The 18,934-nt window shown below is 41.9% G+C and overlaps 1 protein-coding gene across 19 annotated transcripts in view; it reads left to right on the top strand.

Annotated features, from left to right (window-relative positions):
• Positions 1-18,934, top strand: part of LOC110495938 (B-cell CLL/lymphoma 9 protein) — a 108,458-nt gene that overhangs the window by 64,158 nt on the left and 25,366 nt on the right. For 11 of the 19 annotated variants that reach the window (XM_090208265.1, XM_090208260.1, XM_036952440.2 and 8 more), the window contains one exon: positions 12,664-12,857. The gene's annotated coding sequence lies outside the window, so the exon portion shown is untranslated. Of the gene's footprint in view, positions 1-9,397; positions 9,835-12,663; positions 12,858-18,934 lie in introns of those variants that run through there. The other 8 variants (XM_090208262.1, XM_036952446.2, XM_090208263.1 and 5 more) reach the window with 2 other exon arrangements.

Raw genomic sequence — 18,934 nt, 5'->3', positions numbered from 1 at the left:
GGTAAACAAACGCTTTTAATCCCTCGAGTCTGCCAGCCCTCCCTCCGCTGCACGCTTAGTATGCAGCAGAACGAACAACAGACAAAAATCTAGTGCCTCCTCTCCTCCTTCTAACATTCACCGTCTTTGTCTCCATATTGAATCAAGAAACAGATATATGCCGATAGGTCTCTCTGATCATTCGCTGCTATTTCTAACCAATATAAAGAATTATATATTTATGTGTTAATAGAACAGAACAACAACTGCCTAGTGTCTATTCTATTGTGTTGATACAAAGAATCCCTATTGCATTGTATCACTCTTGCTCAGCTATTTGAAGGAAGAGTGTTTTAAGAGAGGCAAGTGATTGTGAAAAATTGCAAATGGTATCTCTGAGATGGCATTCTCTTTCTTTGTTTTGTGAGTGTGTTGTATCCTACATCTGAGGGGATCCGACTAGTACGGTTAGAGGATACTATAGAGTACAGCCAATAGCATGTCCTCAATAAGGGACACAGGGAAACGTAAACGTGACAAAAGATGTAAACTGCTATCCTGAAGCATGTACTAGGCTGTTAGTACAGCCTGGTCTCATAGACTAGACGTAACATAGTAAATGTAAAACCGGCACAATTAATTTAGTAAGGTATGTTTTGTTTGGTATGGTTACAAAGTAGAGGTCGACCAATTATGATTTTTCAACGCCGATACCGATTATTGGGGGACCAAAAAAGCCGATACCGATTAATCGACCTTGCCAAGGCTTTCGACTCTGTCAATCACCATATTCTTATCGGCAGACTCAGTAGCCTCGGTTTTTCTGATGACTGCCTTGCCTGGTTCACCAACTACTTTGCAGACAGAGTTCAGTGTGTCAAATCGGAGGGCATGCTGTCCGGTCCTCTGGCAGTCTCTATGGGGGTGCCACAGGGTTCAATTCTCGGGCCGACTCTTTTCTCTGTATATATCAATGATGTTGCTCTTGCTGCGGGCGATTCCCTGATCCACCTCTACGCAGACGACACCATTCTATATACTTCCGGCCCGTCCTTGGACACTGTGCTATCTAACCTCCAAACGAGCTTCAATGCCATACAACACTCCTTCCGTGGCCTCCAACTGCTCTTAAACGCTAGTAAAACCAAAGGCATGCTTTTCAACCGTTCGCTGCCTGCACCCGCACGCCTGACTAGCATCACCACCCTGGATGGTTCCGACCTTGAATATGTGGACATCTATAAGTACCTAAGTGTCTGGCTAGACTGTAAACTCTCCTTCCAGACTCATATCAAACATCTCCAATCGAAAATCAAATCTAGAGTCGGCTTTCTATTCCGCAACAAAGCCTCCTTCACTCACGCCGCCAAACTTACCCTAGTAAAACTGACTATCCTACCGATCCTCGACTTCGGCGATGTCATCTACAAAATTGCTTCCAATACTCTACTCAGCAAACTGGATGCAGTTTATCACAGTGCCATCCGTTTTGTCACTAAAGCACCTTATACCACCCACCACTGCGACCTGTATGCTCTAGTCGGCTGGCCCTCGCTACATATTCGTCGCCAGACCCACTGGCTCCAGGTCATCTACAAGTCCATGCTAGGTAAAGCTCCGCCTTATCTCAGTTCACTGGTCACGATGTCAACACCCACCTGTAACACGCGCTCCAGCAGGTGTATCTCACTGATCATCCCTAAAGCCAACACCTCATTTGTCCGCCTTTCGTTCCAGTTCTCTGCTGCCTGTGACTGGAACGAATTGCAAAAATCGCTGAAGTTGGAGACTTTTATCTCCCTCACCAACTTCAAACATCTGCTATCTGAGCAGCTAACCGATCGCTGCAGCTGTACATAGTCTATCGGTAAATAGCCCCACAATTTTTACCTACCTCATCCCCATACTGTTTTTATTTATTTTCTTTTCTGCTCTTTTGCACACCAATATAGTACATATAGTACATGACCATCTGATTATTTATCACTCCAGTGTTAATCTGCAAAATTGTAATTATTCGCCTACCTCCTCATGCCTTTTGCACACAATGTATATAGACTCTCCTTTTTTCTACTGTATTATTGACTTGTTAATTGTTTACTCCATGTGTAACTCTGTGTTGTCTGTTCACACTGCTATGCTTTATCTTGGCCAGGTCGCAGTTGCAAATGAGATGTTCTCAACTAGCCTACCTGGTTAAATAAAGGTGAAATAAAAAATAAATAAAAAATAATCTGCCAATTTTTTATTTTTTTATTTGTAATAATGACAATTACAACAACACTGAATGAACACTTATTTTAACTTAATATAATAGATCAATGAAAATCCATTTAGCCTCAAATAAATAATGAAACATGTTCAATTTGGTTTAAATAATGCAAAAACAAAGTGTTGGAGAAGTAAAAGTGCAATATGTGCCATGTAAAAATGCTAACGTTTAAGTTCCTTGCTCAGAACATGAGAACATATGAAAGTTGGTGGTGCCTTTTAACATGAGACTTCAATATTCCAAGGTAAGAGGTTTTAGGTTGTAGTTAATATAGTATTTATAGGACTATTTCTCTCTATACCATTTGTATTTCATATACCTTTGACAATTGGATGTTCTTATAGGCACTATAGTATTGCCAGTGTAACAGTATAGCTTCCGTCCCTCTCCTCGTCCCTACCTGGGCTAGAACCAGGAACACATCGACAACAGCCACACTCGAAGCAGCGTTAACCCATCAAAAGCCGCGGCCTTGCAGAGCAAGGGGAATAACTACTTCAAGTCTCAGAGCGAGTGACGTTTGAAACGCTATTAGCGCACACCCAGCTAACTAGCTAGCCATTTCACATCGGTTATACCAGCCATTAGGCTGATAGGCTTGAAGTCATAAACAGCGCTGTGCTTGCGAAGGGCTGCTGGCAAAACGCACGAAAGTGCTGTTTGAATGAATGCTTATGAGCCTGCTGGTGCCTACCATCACTCAGTCAGACTGCTCTATCAAATCATAGATATAATTGTAACATAATAACACACAGAAATACGAGCCTTTGGTCATTAATATGTGGTCTAAACAATTATTATTTCAGTGAAATACGGAACCGTTCTGTATTTTATCTAACGGGTGGCATCCCTAAGTCTAAATATTCTTGTTACATTGCACAACCTTCAATGTTATGTCATAATTACATAAAATTCTGGCAAATTAGTTCGCAATGAGCCAGGCTGCCCAAACTGTTGCATATACCCTGACTCTGCGTGCAATGAACGCAAGAGAAATGACACAATTTCACCTGGCTAATATTGCCTGATAAACTGGATTTCTTTTAGCTAAGTATGCAGGTAAAATATGTACTTCTGTATATTGATTTTAAGAAAGGCATTGGTGTTTATGGTTAGGTACAGTCGTCCAACAATTGTGCTTTTTTCGCAAATGCGCTTTTGTTAAATCATCCCCCAGTGTTGCATCGATTATATGCAACGCAGGACACGCTAGATAAACTAGTAAGATCATCAACCATGTGTAGTTATAACTAGTGATTATGATTGATTGATTGTTTTTTATAAGATAAGTTTAATGCTAGCTAGCAACTTACCTTGGCTTCCACTGCATTCGCGTAACAGGCAGGCTCCTCGTGGAGTGCAATGAAAGGCAGGTGGTTAGAGCATTGGACTAGTTAACTGTAAGGTTGCAAGATTAGATCCCCCGAGCTGACAAGGTGAAAATCTGTCGTTCTGCCCCTGAACAAGGCAGTTAACCCACCGTTCCTAGGCCGTCATTGAAAATAAGAATGTGTTCTTAACTGACTTGCCTAGTTAAATAAAGGTATAAAAAAAAATAATAATAATAATAAATGAAAAAATCGGCAAAATCGGCACCCAAAAATACCGATTTCCGATTGTTCTGAAAACTTTAAATCGGCCATTCAGATTAATCGGCCATCGACCTCTATTACATAGGACAGAATCTTAGGACAAAAGTGTGTGTGGGGGGGGGGGGGGTGGGGGGGTGGGGTGGGGGGGGGGTTGGTCAGGGTAGCTGGGTGTGCGTATAACGTGAACGTCTAGCAACCCAAAAGTTGCACGTTCAAATCTCATCACGGATAACTTAAACTTAACTTAAACTTAACTTTGCAACTAAACCCTGTCTTTCAAAGATAATTCATAAAAATCGAAATAACTTCACAGATCTTCATTGTAAAGGGTTTAAACACTGTTTCCCATGCTTGTTCAATGAACCATAAACAATTAATGAACATGCACCTGTGGAACGGTTGTTAAGACACTAACAGCTTACAGACGGTGGGCAATTAAGGTCACAGTTATGAAAACTTATGACACTAAAGCGGCCTTTCTACTGATTCTGAGGAACACCAAATGAAATATGCCTACGGTCCCTGCACATCTGCGTGATTGTACCTTAGGCATCCTGCAAGGAGGCATGAGGACTGCAGATGTGGCCAGGGCAATAAATTGCACTGTGAGACGCCTAAGACAGCACTACAGGGAAACAGGATGGACAGCTGATCGTCCTCGCAGTGGCAGACCACGTGTAACAACACCTGCAGAGGATCGGTACATCCGAACATCACACCTTCGGGACAGGTACAGGATGGCAACAACTGCCAGAGTTACCCCAGGAACGCACTATCCCTCCATCAGTGCTCAGACTGTCCGCAATAGGCTGAGAGAGGCTGGACTGAGGGCTTGTAGGCCTGTTGTAAGGCAGGTCCACACCAAACATCATCGGCAACAACGTCGCCTATGGGCACAAACTCACCGTCGCTGGACCAGACAGGACTGGCAAAAAGTGCTCTTCACAGATGAGTCGCAGTTTAGTCTCACCAGGGGTGATGGTCGGATTTGAGTTTATCGTTGAAGGAATGAACGTTACACTGAGGCCTGTACTCAGCAGGATCGATTTGAAGGTGGAGGGTCCGTCATGGGGGTGTGTCACAGCATCATCAAACTGAGCTTGTTGTCATTGCAGGCAATCTCAACGCTGTGCATTACAGGGAAGACATCCTCCTCCCTCATGTGGTACCCTTCCTGCAGGCTCATCATGACATGACCCTCCAGCATGACAATGCCACCAGCCATACTGCTCTTTCTTTGTGTGATTTCCTGCAAGACAGGAATGTCAGTGTTCTGCCATGGCCAACAAAGAGCCCGGATCTCAATCCCATTGAGCACATCTGGGACCTGTTGGATCAGAAGGTGAGGGCTAGGGCCATTCCCCCCAGAAATGTCCGGGAACTTGCAGGTGCCTTGGTGGAATAGTGGGGTAACATTTCACAGCAAGAACTGGAAAATCTGGTGCAGTCCATGAGGAGGAGATGCACTGCAGTACTTAATGCAGCTGGTGACCAGATACTGACTGTTACTTTTAATTTTGACCCCCCCTTTGTTCAGGGACACATTATTCCATTTCTGTTAGTCACATGTCTATGGAACTTGTTCAGCTTATGTCTCAGTTGTTGAATCTTGTTATGTTCAGACAAATATTTACACATGCTAAGTTTGCTGAAAATAAACACAGTTGACAGTGAGAGGACATTTATTTTTTTGCTGAGTTTACTTACTACTTTTTAGCTACGTAACAGCTACTTAGCATGTCAGCTAACCTGTCCCCTAACCCTTTAACCTAACTCATAATCTTAACCTCTAACCCCTAGCTACTTCAAATTGGAATTTGTAACATATCATATGTTTTTGCAAATTCATAACATATTGTAAGAATTGCAGTTCGGAACATATTGTACAAATTTAAATTCGTAACATGTAATACAAATTGTAATTGTAACATAAAATACGAAATGCAAGATGGACATCCACATATTAATACATACCATACGAAACTTAACATATTATACTAATTGGAGTGGCCAAGATTTACATTTACTATGTTACGTCTACCCTGAGTCCAGGTTGGCTACTTCTAGCATCTTGAGATGCCAGGGGTTTATGTGATCCATCATATGAATCGGTTTAGGTCGATTGTTCATGCAGTCTACTACATTTGATAAAGACAGACACAGACAGTTAGACAGACAGATGACGGACATACTTTCACATTCACTTCTTGTCATTTAACAGACTATTACCTAAACCTATGGGGGAGGGGCAAAGCAGTTGCCAGGTAGGCCCATATAAAATAAAACTGTTCAAAGAAGAACAAGTGGATAAGTGCAAGGGTGGGGGGAATCAAGGGTTGGGGTGGTGTAGTAACCAGGTGCAGTTTGAAGAGAACACACCTACACCTTTGATGTTCAAACCTTTGAGCACATCTAAAAAGACGTCAGGCTATAGGAAAGTGTCTGCTTTTTCATTTACTATAGTCTCCTGTGCAGGCATGCGGTGCACAGCTCTTTCAACTACAATTGATCTGACAGTTCACATACAGTATGGCACATAGACTTTACCTAGAATCTGATTAAGAATTTGGGTTAAACTATTTTTCAAAGTGAGGGTAGCAGAGGAAACAAGACATGAAGACAAGACAAAATATACTGTATTAATTAGTCCACAGGAGGTGGAAATGTGTAATCTGCTTTTATCCAACCCCCCTGATATACACACACATACATAAACAGAACATACATAAACATACACACATTAGATTGGAGAGGCTGGAGCAGAGGGCTGCCGCTGTGCAACGCCCAATGAGCAATTTGGGGGTTAAGTTACTTGCTCAAGGGAATATCGGCAGTAGGTGGTACCTAAGATATTGATGCCAGCAACCCTCGTTAGGAGGAGCAATGCAGAAATCATAAGTAGGGGAAGATTTATAGGCTACTGCTCTTCTGCTTTTAAATGCAATTTTTTATTGAAATTAGCAAATAAGCTATGCCCTTGTCACCCTGATGGCATCGACATGTCACCTATTTGGACAATTATGATAGCTTATGAAGCTTATAGCTTATGCATATGGCTACACCTCCACCCTTGTATTAGGCTACTTTGCACTCAAACAAAGGTATGATTATATGGATAGAGGCAATTGCCTGCCCTACTGAACTATAGACTAATGAAAACATAGCTTGTGAAAATATGGAAAGATAGGCCAACTTACCAGTGGTGGAAAAAGTACCCAACTGTCATACTTGAGTAAAAGTAAAGAAACCTTAATAGAAAATGACTCAAGTAAAATTGAAAATCACCCAGAAAATTACTACTTAGGTAAAAGTTGGTTTTAAATATACTTAAGTATTAAAAGTGAATGTAATTGCTAAAATATACTTAAGTATCAAAAGTAATAGTGTAAATCATTTCAAATTCCATATAATAAAAAACGTATTTGGGATCAGTGTCCCGTCTACGGGACGGTTGAGCTTACATAGGCTAATGCGATTAGCATGAGTTTGTAAGTAACAAGAACCTTTCCCAGGACAAAGACATATCTGATATTGGCAGAAAGCTTACATTCTTGTTTAAACTAACTGCACTGTCCAATTTACAGTAGCTATTACAGTGAAAGAATACCGTGCTATTGTTTGAGGGGAGTGCACAATTTTGAACATAAAGTTATTAATATACAAATGAGGCTCATTTGGGCAGACTTGATGCAACATTTTGAATAGAAATGCAATGGTTCATTGGATCAGTCTAAAACTTTGCACATACACTGCTGCCATCTAGTTGCCAAATCTAAATTGCACTAGGGCTGGAATAATACATTATGGCCTTTCTCTTGCATTTCAAAGATGATGGTACAAAAAAATGCAAAAGAACAGTTGTTTTTTTCTTTGTATTATCTTTTACCAGATCTATTGTGTTATATTCTCATTCACATTTCCACAAACATCAAAGTGTTTCCTTTCAAATGGTACCAAGAACATGCATATCCTTGCTTCAGGGCCTGCGTATATATAGATTTGGGTATGTCATTTTAGGATGAAAATTTTAAAAAGGGGGTGGATCCTTAAGCAAACCAGCCGGCACCATTATTTTTTTTGAGGGGGGGCACACTCCAACTCTCAGACATAATTTACAAATGAAGCATGTGTGTTTAGTGAGTCAGCCAGATCAGAGGCATACCAGGGATGTTCTCTTGATAAGTGTGTGTATAGAGTACCACAGTATGAGTCATACTACCTTTAAAACCTAGCGGTCAAACAAGGAAATGTTCTAATCATTCTAGTTTTTCCACCATTCATTTTTCCCATAGGGGATTTTAGAAACACTATTTTATACCTTTATTTTTTGTAAGCAAGTCAGTTAAGAACAAATTCTTATTTTCAATGACAGCCTAGGAACAGTGGGTTTAACTGCCTTGTTCAGGAGCAGAATGACAGATTTTTTTTACTTTACCTTGTCAGCGGGGGGGATTTGATCTTGCAACCTTTCTGTGGTACTCTATACATACACTTATCAAGAGAACATCCCTGGTATGCCTCTGATCTGGCAAACTGGCCCAACGCTCTAACCACTAGGCTACCTGCCGCCCCAGTAAGAGCTGTGCTTCGTGTGGGCGTGACATTTTGATAAACGTGTAAATCTCTCTAGGACAAGGTGACTTTTATCAATATATTTGCCTGTATTTACCCACCAAAAATGAAATGCTAATTAGCTGCTAATGTGGCTATCATAAAGAACTACAAATGCCATGATGATCTGAATGAGACTGTTGAATCGAGGTAAAGGTAAGAATCTCTGGGTTAACTATCTAATGTTAAGTAACTGTAGTAATGAATACATTGGCAACATTTCTTTAAATTGACAATTATGTGAACTGTCTTGTGCAAGTTTTAAATTGATACAAAACCTGTTAGCAAAGGTGTCAGCTAGATGTGATGTGCAGGGATTTGTAGTTTTGCATGATGTTTACTTTGATGATAATTACCATTTTTTAAATCTGAGAGTAAATAGAGCCGAGCATATTGATAAAAGTCACCTTGTCCGAGAGAAATTGACATGTTTGTCAAAACGTTATGCGAGGGCAAACCTACACGAAACACCCCTTATTTAAAGTTTTTCGAAAATCCCCTATGGGAAAAATTAATGGTGGAAAAACGATTGGAACCATTTCCCAGTTTGACCGCTAGCTAGGTTTTATGAGTATTATGACACCTCCACTGTGGGGCTCTATTGAACCATTTTCCTGTCCTTGCTAAGCATTCAAAATGTTAGAAGTACTTTTGGGTGTCAGGAAAAATGTATGGAGTAAAATGTACATCTTTAGGAATGAAGTGAAGTAAAAGTTGTCAAAAATATGAATAGATACACCAAAAACGACGTAATAAGTGGTGTAAAAATATTGTATAGTATTTCTACACCACTGCTATTTACTGTCCAGCCTAATAGGCCAAAATTAAAAAATTCTCAAATGCATAGGATATTTTATGGTTATCCTAGTCTTGCAATTGGTTATTCGGTTATTATCTTTACCCTGTCGTTCTTAGTAGGCTATAACGGATCGACTTCGCTCTCACTTCTCTGTGAGTTTTGTCTGTGTTCTAAACTGGCTGGGGTTTTTAGCTTGCTTGACAAGCACCCCTCCCCCAAACTTTGGCGAACAGGAACAACTCCTTTGAGAGAAAAAAAAAGCTTGCACAAGTTTGGAACGTCTTGGAGAGGCCCTTGTTATGCTTGGAGTATAATAGTCAGCAGTTGAGATTTATTTGTGCAAAATCTGGAAGGATTCTACTGTTCTTGTTTGTCGTGGAAAATAACATTTTAACCTCGTCTTTCGCGTAGGCCTAAACTCTTTTGAAAATTGTTTACTTTCCTCGAGGATAATTATTGGTGAAAGTCTATTTGTGTATGGAATAATTTGTCCTCACCGAAGAAAGATGGGACTCGTGGAGCTCTGTATACATATGTGATATCGGGTTCAATAATGAAGGAGATTGTGTCAGACACAATGGGTAAGAGAGGGTTTCCCTTTGCACGTTACCTAACCTAGCTAGATAGCATTTTTATCCCATGCCTGTTTTTCAGCTGTAAACATACTTGGCTTTACTCCGTTGGGAAGTCAGACCCGTATTCTCTGAAGTTAACGTTACACCTTTAAACGTTAGACTTCAATTTGCTATTTCAATATATCGCTTCAAAGTTGTCCCTAGTGCTAATTTTACCCTATGAATTTGTGTAGATGGGTATTTGTCCATTGCAACACACATGCTGCTGCTTTCTATTTTTGTCATGTATTTTTTTGGGTTACTTACTTTACCGATTACGTGTTTATCGTTTTCCCACTAATACAACACATCCTGACTTTCGTAACACTTAAATCAGTGCACTTATTCAGGTCTACACGCGGTGAAATCATTGCAAAGCAGTACGCAACAAAAGTATCCTGCAATGTTGATCGTGATTCGCCGACTTGGCCTGAAGCTTTTTGTCCCATTCTGTTATCCACCCCGAAGTTTTCTAGTGGAAGGCTCGGGCAGCCATGGTCGAATAAGCTAAATCTATATTTACATTTCGTGCTACAGAAGTGTTACAATGTTGCAGTGACTTGCCTAGTTAAATAAAATTTAAAAAAAATGTGTTTGAGCCGCTTGTTAACAGTGGTGGTTCTAGACCATTTCAACTGGGGGGGGCAAGCTTGGGCCAGTTGTACTGTTAGAGGGGCCAGTTACATTAGACGTTATTGTTGTCATATCGTTTTCTATACTGCATTGCAGGCATTAGCAGGCAAAATAACATGTTCATAATCATTCAACATTTTTTTTTTCTTTCTTTTCTTTTTTTTCTTTTCTGTCTAATAACGGATGTAAAAAAAAGAAAGATAGCAATAATTAGTTATGTAAAAATGATTTCATACTCCACATTCAGGGGGGCCACAAGGGGGTCCAAAATTGTTGTCACAGGGGCACTGTCCCCCCCCCCCCCCCACCCCCCCAGAAAAGCTGAAATGAGATGTTTTGTAACTTTCTGACCAACACAAAATGCTAGGAGAGGGTACAGTTATTTTTCCATTCATGGCATCCGACTCAATATGGAATGGGATGTTGCAACGTATCTTGAAATGAATGTAGCCCGAACCTCTTTGCATATGTAAACATTGAATTGGAGGTACTGTAAAAAGTTGAATTATACATTTTTATAGTATTCCTAATAGGTGTTGTATCAATTAGTTGGAAACTTGCATCACCACCCTGTTGTAGTTTTATACATGGTATTTATGCTGTGTAACTTGCCCATTTGTTTCGTGCGCAAGGACTGTCTACTTGTTCTGCCCATAGAGAATACTGTGTCATGTCCTGTGTCCACCTGGTTGTGGTTCCTGCTTGTATGGTAGGTTGGTTAGTTAACCAAAATGTTGGCCTTTTCACTCTGCTCACGACTGTCTGGGCATAATCAATATTTGCCTAAAGGTTATTTTGGTGTTGTAGACTATTCATATAGAAGATGTGAATGATGCCATGGCAAATGATACTGGTCAGGGTAGCTGATGAAGCCGTATAACGCTAATTTGGAATGGAAAATTAATAAATCTGCTGCAGTACAATAGGTTAAAGCTAGAATCCTTAGTTGCTACATGCATGTTTGGACTTATAAATGAATGATATACCCATTGATTCTTGAAGAATATAACTTATAAATGCCGCATGAGCTTAGTTCAAGTGTCTTACCCCATCAGAACTCAAAATAAAATTATATTTTTTTTACTCCAATGTTTGTAAACAAACACTGTGGTTAAAACTATAATTTTGATATCATGGTCAGGGTTTCATTCATAGCTCTGTCTATGAATTTGAGAGTGGTTACTTTTCTCCAGGCCAATCTTAGCTTTTTACCAAAATAGAGGTGGGGTGGCTGCTTTGCTATTGTTTCAACTATGGATCTGAGCATGGAGATGATAATTAAGGCCTAAAAGGTGATGCATACCAGGCTAGGGTAATGTTATTTCCTAGATGTCCTCTTGGATCAAATGTTATTTCATCCTAGCTGTCCTGTAGTGTTTCTGCTGTAGAGGGGCTTAAACCTGGGCATCTAACCTAATGTCGAAGCTGATGTGCGTCACAAATGCTGTGGATCTGTAGGTTGTCTGCTATCTATTCCCTTTGCACTGTGTGTAGAATCTGCCATGTGACTCCATTGGTTTTGTATATGTGATGGTTGTATGCATTGGCTTGGTTTAGGTGGGACGTATCATGTACACCTGATACAAGCGACACTTTTTCTATGTATCTTTTCCCTTGTGCATCTTATTTATTAAATGTATAATTGCTAAATTGCATTGTCCCCTGTTGCAGCCAGAGAAAGAAGAAACACAATCGATCTAAAATCAAACAAATAAAAATCAAACAAGTTCGATTTGGGCCAGACTGTGCCTACCCTGTTCCTCTTACTATTTTAATTCTTCTTCTCGAAGACATTGCCCTCAAGCCTCCAAAAAGCCAGACACGGCTTTACAACCAGGCGTTGAATGTAGCGATTGTGCCTTTTTTTTAAAAAGCGGCTTGATAGGAATGAGATGAAAACATCTGTGGTCTGTTTAATAATCATTTTCCTCAACCAAAAGTTAAGTGTGTTTAGGTCTTCTTTGGAGATTGAGGCCTGTTTAGGAGGATGTAATGTTACGGAGCGTTCGTAGAGAGAATGTATTGCTCAGAACCAAAATGATTGTCTCTCAGATGGAATAGGGGATCGTGTCAACTGGATTTCTTCTATTTCTATCTGCGATATTCCGAGCGTTTTTAAAGACCGTGAATTTACCCCTGATGCTTGTCTTTTTCTCTCTGCAGGTTTGTGAATGGGCACTGTGATCTTCTGCTGAGAGGGAGTGCTGGGATTTGAGGCTCTGCGACAGTTGTGACTCCAGGCCGACGCTAAGCCAGTCAGCTTGCTTTGTCTGCCGGACCAAGGTCAAAGGGAACCCTGGGATAGGCGCTCCTCGTGAGGAGTAGCCGGGGTCTCTGAGACCTGGGGGTCATTTAAGGTAAGGAACATCGCACGCACACAAATGCATGTGTATGTAGCCTCCATGTTACTTTGTCACTGTTGTGGTTTGGACTTTACAGGCAGGTGATATGACGTGTAAATGTTTTTGTCCTTGTTGGTGTATGTGTCAATTCTGTTCAAGCATAAGGAAGGTTACGCACAACACGTATCACGGACTACAATACGGTAAATCAAACAGTTTATTATTTTGTCTGTGACAACGTATTCACAGATGTCGACTCTTCCCATGACACCTGACGGCTTATGTTGCGCAATTGTCTATTTGTGCATGGGATCTAAGAGTCTAAACTTAAAGAACTCAAAGAGCAGTAACAGGGAACTTGAAGTGATAGTTTACTCCACAAATTTCAGACATGTGTTTGTGTGGGGGGGCGGGGACAAGTTCTTGTATCCATGTATCTTGTATCCATGGGTTCAGGCCCTGGGTAGAGGACAGTGCATCCTGTTTCTGGAACGGTATGCTGTGCAGCAGGGGTTATCGCCAGCCTGGGTAGATCTAAGGGCGGGCACATTCACATGGCATGAAACAGCCCAGCACACCATCCTGTAATCACAGCCCGTGACCTACACACCCACTAATGGCCTCCGATGTAGGAACACACAGGCTGACCGCCAGGAAATGGTGTGTGTGCGCGCGTATGTACAGGAGAATGTGTGGTGTAGGCATGCGTTGTTTCCATGGCTGGGTAGGAGTCTAGTTATGTCCTTTAATTGGGACCCATAGTATTTTTTTTCTTCGTCCAGTCACATGGTCAGGACATACTGCTGGCTCTACATATAGGCTAATGCTTCATTTTAGATTGTTGGTGTTTGTAAATTAGAGCGACACTGACATGCTCATCAAAACCGTACTGGGTAAAATGTATCTGTTCATTCACACTGTCCTTCCTAGCACAGTTCCAGCAACTTTGGCTTGGCTCAGGTGTGTGGATAGGGTATTGGAGGTTGTTTTGTTCTGGTTTATTGTGATTGGTGGCATGCTGTTGATGGCGTTAGACTGTTGTGAGAGTCTGATGTGAGCAGTCTATGTTTTCGTAAGAGTAGGCCATGTTGGGTCATGTTCATTGGGCACCCAACTGGAAATGTTTTCAAGCAATTATCAATTGGACAAACCCAGTTGGTCCAACCCAGTATCGGTCCGTTTTCTACTATTTAATGCCTAATGAACATGACCCTGGTGATGTGCAGTCTCTCCCTCTCACTCATGTGCAGTGTGTGGGTGTTGCTGCCCTTTCCACCAGTGCCCAACTGACCTGATTGTGACCCAGCTACTCTCCCATAGTGCACTGGGCCATCTGTCACTGCCACAGCTGCCACAGGCTATGGCTCTAATAAATGGGCCTCTTTTTAATCTGGCACGGTTAGTTACTGTTCCTCAAAACCCCATTGGAGAAATGGAACGTTCTCTTTTTACTTCTCCCTCCACTGCAAAATGTGCATTCTTATCACCCATCTCTCTCTGTCGTCTCTCTCGCTCTCTCTCCTCTGTGTAATCTGAAATTGCAGGGTTTCACAGTGGCTCAGTTTGCCGGTACTGTCAACTCTAAATGAACTGTCGCAACCAGCAGGATCCTCCATCATCGTTTAAATCTCTATTTTGGGAGTATTTTGGTTTCCCAGTAGATTATAACGGAGATGGACATAGATTTAGTTTACATATTGATTTCACACGCATAGATTCTGTTTGCATATTGGTTTCACACGCATATTGCACTTTATTTTAGTGTTGTTTTTGTTATTTACACCCCTACTTTCTGTGATTGGCTAGTGGTACCCCCAGTGAGGGAATGGCTTTCTCTGATTGGCTAGTGGCTACTGACTATAGCTCAGTTCTATAGCTCAGCTCATTCCACTTGTAGTGGAATCTTTTCAATTCAGCTCATGATGTGAATATGAAGGTTGCCAGGTCTACGGATACCTTATCCCTCCCTGAGTTGAAAAATGTAGGGTGTGCTGATTTGAAACGCTTTACTGGCGTGTGGGGGAGGGGTGCATTTGGCACCCTCCACTGAAACAGGAGAACTCTGGGATTTCTCTCCTCCATTCCCCCCTTTCTATCCCAAATAATCCCTTCTGCTAACAAGGCACATTTTTCCTTTTCCCTTTCACTCTGTAATATGGCTGGTTAAGCACTGGCAAGACATTGTAACCTTATGCTATATGAGTGCACTGGTGAGGCTTTGCCAAGCGCAATGAGTTCTGGAGTGGCATTGTATTGCCAATGGTTTCTTCCCGATGCCAAGGCCAGGTTGTGTCACAGTGCCAGCGTGCCAAGAAGAGCTGAGGCCTGCCAGGACATTAAATGGGCTGCAAAGGATTCTGCTCCTGTTCCTGCGTCTAGCTAAACACAGTTTGATATGGGGCGGGGGCACAGGTTTTCACCACCCATAGATGAAATAGTCCTGGTGTTATGATAGGAACTTAAGCATTGCTCAGCGCGGTATTGTAAGCACAACCTCTCGTCACCACTGTGAGTTCTCCTGCTCTTGTGTGTCTGGTGTGTCCATTCCAATGCGCGTCACTCATGTTACCAGCTGATGGTCTGACACCGTGTCGCCCATGCGTCAACCGTTTGGCTGCGTGTGTCTGTGCCACGAACCCATTCCAAAAGTGGTGGCAGGGTGAACCAGACTGGCAGTGGAGAAAGCCAGGGCCAATGGAACAGCCTTTGTGGTAAATGAACAGGACTTTTTTTTTTTAGACGAAGCTTGGCTTCTCTATGCGGTCTAGAGATGCTCTTTGACCTGTTTTTATATTTCCTGCCCTGAAATGACAGAGCTGAACTTCCTGCACTCTGAATACTGAAATGACAGAACTGAAATTTCCGAAATGACAACTGAAATTCCTGTTCTATTAGCTAATATTTACCAGTCAAGGCCTATCCAATCATTGCAGGCTTCAATGATTTCGTTAAATCATTGTTAGAACATTGAGAAAGAGCCTGTGTTGTGGCGATTTGGTGTGTCGCAAACTCTGTTCGGCTGCTCCAAGTGGTAAATGTCGTACTTGCATTGAACCGCTTAGCCTAGAATTTACCTGTTCAAATAGTTTATTCAATTTCCCCTATGACTGTGTGAATTCATGGCTGCATATGCCTATTGAGTGAACAGTGTGATATGAGATCCGTGCAGAACCATTGACCAATTTAATTAAGTACCAATCGGGTGTTATTTGCTAAACAACTGGTTGGTTGTTTAGCAACAAAACCGACGTTGGCACAACTTTGGGGCTAAACAGACTGGGTTGGCATAGATGGTTGACAACATGTAAACTATATTCCGTTGCCAATGTTTATTGAAAACGAATGCATTTGCACATGGAGCGCTTGTCTCACACACGTTGTTACAGTTGTTGGTTAGCTAGCTAGGGAATTTTAGCCATATTAGCATTGACATGAAAATCAGTCCACATCTCAAAACAAGACACGTGATCTAACCCATCTACAACTTCTCTATCACACAGACAGTGTTTTTGCGCGAAATGGTACGAGGCATCATCCTCTTCGCATACATTTTGAGGCATATGTTCAGTAAATCCAGTGTACGCGCCACACAGAACGTACTACAACTGCCTCTGCGTCGCAATGCTGCAAGGCAAACGCAGCGTTCCATTGGAAATGAATCTATTTCTGGTGTACCAAAATTGCAGAGAGTCTGTAGGTGTGATCGAGACGTGTCTGACGAAAAGTGCACAGACGCAGTATGTCACCCGTTGAGCTATAAAAGAGAGGCGCATACAGATCTTATCCCTGCGTGATCACTAAATAATGGTGTATGTTCTCATATCGAAATTAATGACTGAGCACAGATGGCACCCCGACGCGTCCTACAAATAGAATATCAGAGTTCAGAGCGTGATATCAGACGCTTCATCCAATATCAGGTGTGACAGCTGTGAGCAACCAGCCACATCCCCCTAACCAGCCATTAGCCAACACAGCCACTTCTCTCCGTCCGTTCCTGCTGTGTATCTCCCGTCAGTTTGAAAATGTTATTTAGCCGTGTTGCCAAGCTGGGGTGTGCAGACAGTGATGGGGTTTCTGTTGCATTTTGTTTTAATTATTGGAGCGGCTCAGAGCGCGAGCGAAGTGGACACGTTTAATTTCGCCTGTAAGAACAAACAGACCAGCCTGACGAGGATTCACTGTCACGCAGACTCTGAATGCCGCTGCCATAGACAGGGATGCAAACTCGTCGCTTTAAGGCGATATTTACCGTTTTGATCTCAAAATTGGTCATCCACGCGAATCACGTGGAATTGTAAAACAATCATGGGGAGGGGGGCGCAGAGTGTATCGCCCATTGCGCTATTAGAGAGGAGCGAACAGATCTTGTCCCTGTGTGGTCACTACCTCTCTCTCTAAATGAATGACCGCACAGAATGCATCCCTACATGTCCTACAAATAGAATATCGGAGCTCAGAGCCTGATGTCAGAAATGTCATATCAGAACGCTTCATCCAATATCAGCTGTGACAGCTGTGAGCAGTCAGCCGCATCTCCTAACCAGCCATTAGCCGACTCAGCCGCTTGTCTCCGGCTGTTCTTTCTGCCCATCTCCATCAGTTTAAAATGTTTATTTAGCCGTGCTGGGGTGTGCAGACAGGGGTTGGGTTTCTGTTGTTACAATTGTTTAAATATTGGAACGGCTCACAGTGCGAGTGAAGTGGATCTGTGTCTTACCATGTAGCGAGCCCCTTTAAACTACTCACGGGCTGCAAGTAAGTGAGAAGGGGTGTGTTGGAGGGAGAGTGTGTAGGCTGTGTGTAAAGTTGTCTGAGGAGTAGGTTAAAGATGGTTTCATATAGGCCAAGTGTGTGCCCCTTACTGCCGATATGAAAATGCAGATCATTGTGCATTTATATTCCTTACTACATTCCTCCTGCCCAATCGCAGATATGCCTTTCAATATGAGAAAATCAGCTTTTTTCTGCAGTAGCAGGTTTTTGTGCAAAATGTATAGAAAACGGGAACAGCCGTCCTAGGGGGAGGGTCCTCTGTATCGTTGCCGGGTAGTATGAAAACATACATCTATTATAAAGACTATTTACTACCGGGGCGGCAGGTAGCCTAGTGGTTAGAGCATTGGGCCTGTAACCGAAAGGTTGCTAGATTAAATCCCTGAGCTGACAAGGTAAAAATCTGCCGTTCTGCCCCTGAACAAGGCAGTTATCCCACTGTTCCCCGGTAGGCCTTCATTGAAAATAAGAATTTGTTCTTAACTGACTTGCCTTGTTAAAGGTCAAATATAATACTGTAAGTCGTTCTGGATAAGAGCATCTGCTAAATGACTAAAATGTAACGCATCTTTAGTAAAATGTTGTTATTGTGACAACCCCACTCTTAAAATAGGAACATTTTCTTGCTGTATACTCAGATTTTCTGTGCAAAGATTTTGGTCCCCTTTTTTTGACCCTCATTAGTTTGCGTCCCTGAAGGACAAGGGAGTAGGCAACAGCACAAACAGATCTGGGACCAGGGTAGTTCAGGCCTAAGTCAAGGTCAAAACCATTTGGCGTGTAATACAGAGTAAAGCCAGGACTTCTCGTTAGTATTGTGGCAAGGAAACACTACTCATGGTTTTAACTTCTTGAGGAAAACAGCCCTAATGTTGTCATCCAAGCTACAGCACTCAATATTGTATATGCTGCAGGTTTTTAAAGGACCAAAGAGTTTCGTCTGCTTCGTATAAAAAAAATAATAATAAAAAAATAATATTTAAAAAAATTGGTGATGGAAAAAAATACCACAATACCGGTATTGTCACAGCCCCCAGAGGGTGTTGCACAGGGTTAGGGTTACCACTGGATTTGTTGGTAAAATGTTTGTTGTGGGTCTGCTTGTCTGTTGAGGGGTATTTGTAGGGTTTTAGTTGGTAATAGGTTTAGTGGGCTTTGGTTTGTCAGTAGCTTAATCTGTTTAGTGAGCTGTGTTACTGTGTGTGAGTCTTTTGTCTTGTGTAGGACTTGGACAGCAATCAGTTTACTGAGTTAGGTTTGAGTATCTCAGTTATGATACGTCTGTGTGTGTTGGGTCTGAGAGGGAGGCACATCTG

The sequence above is a fragment of the Oncorhynchus mykiss genome, chromosome 18 (genome assembly GCF_057628025.1).
Source record: "Oncorhynchus mykiss isolate SJ-2025 chromosome 18, ASM5762802v1, whole genome shotgun sequence".
Classification (NCBI taxonomy): domain Eukaryota; kingdom Metazoa; phylum Chordata; class Actinopteri; order Salmoniformes; family Salmonidae; genus Oncorhynchus; species Oncorhynchus mykiss.
This window is presented reverse-complemented; position numbering and strand designations above follow the sequence as displayed.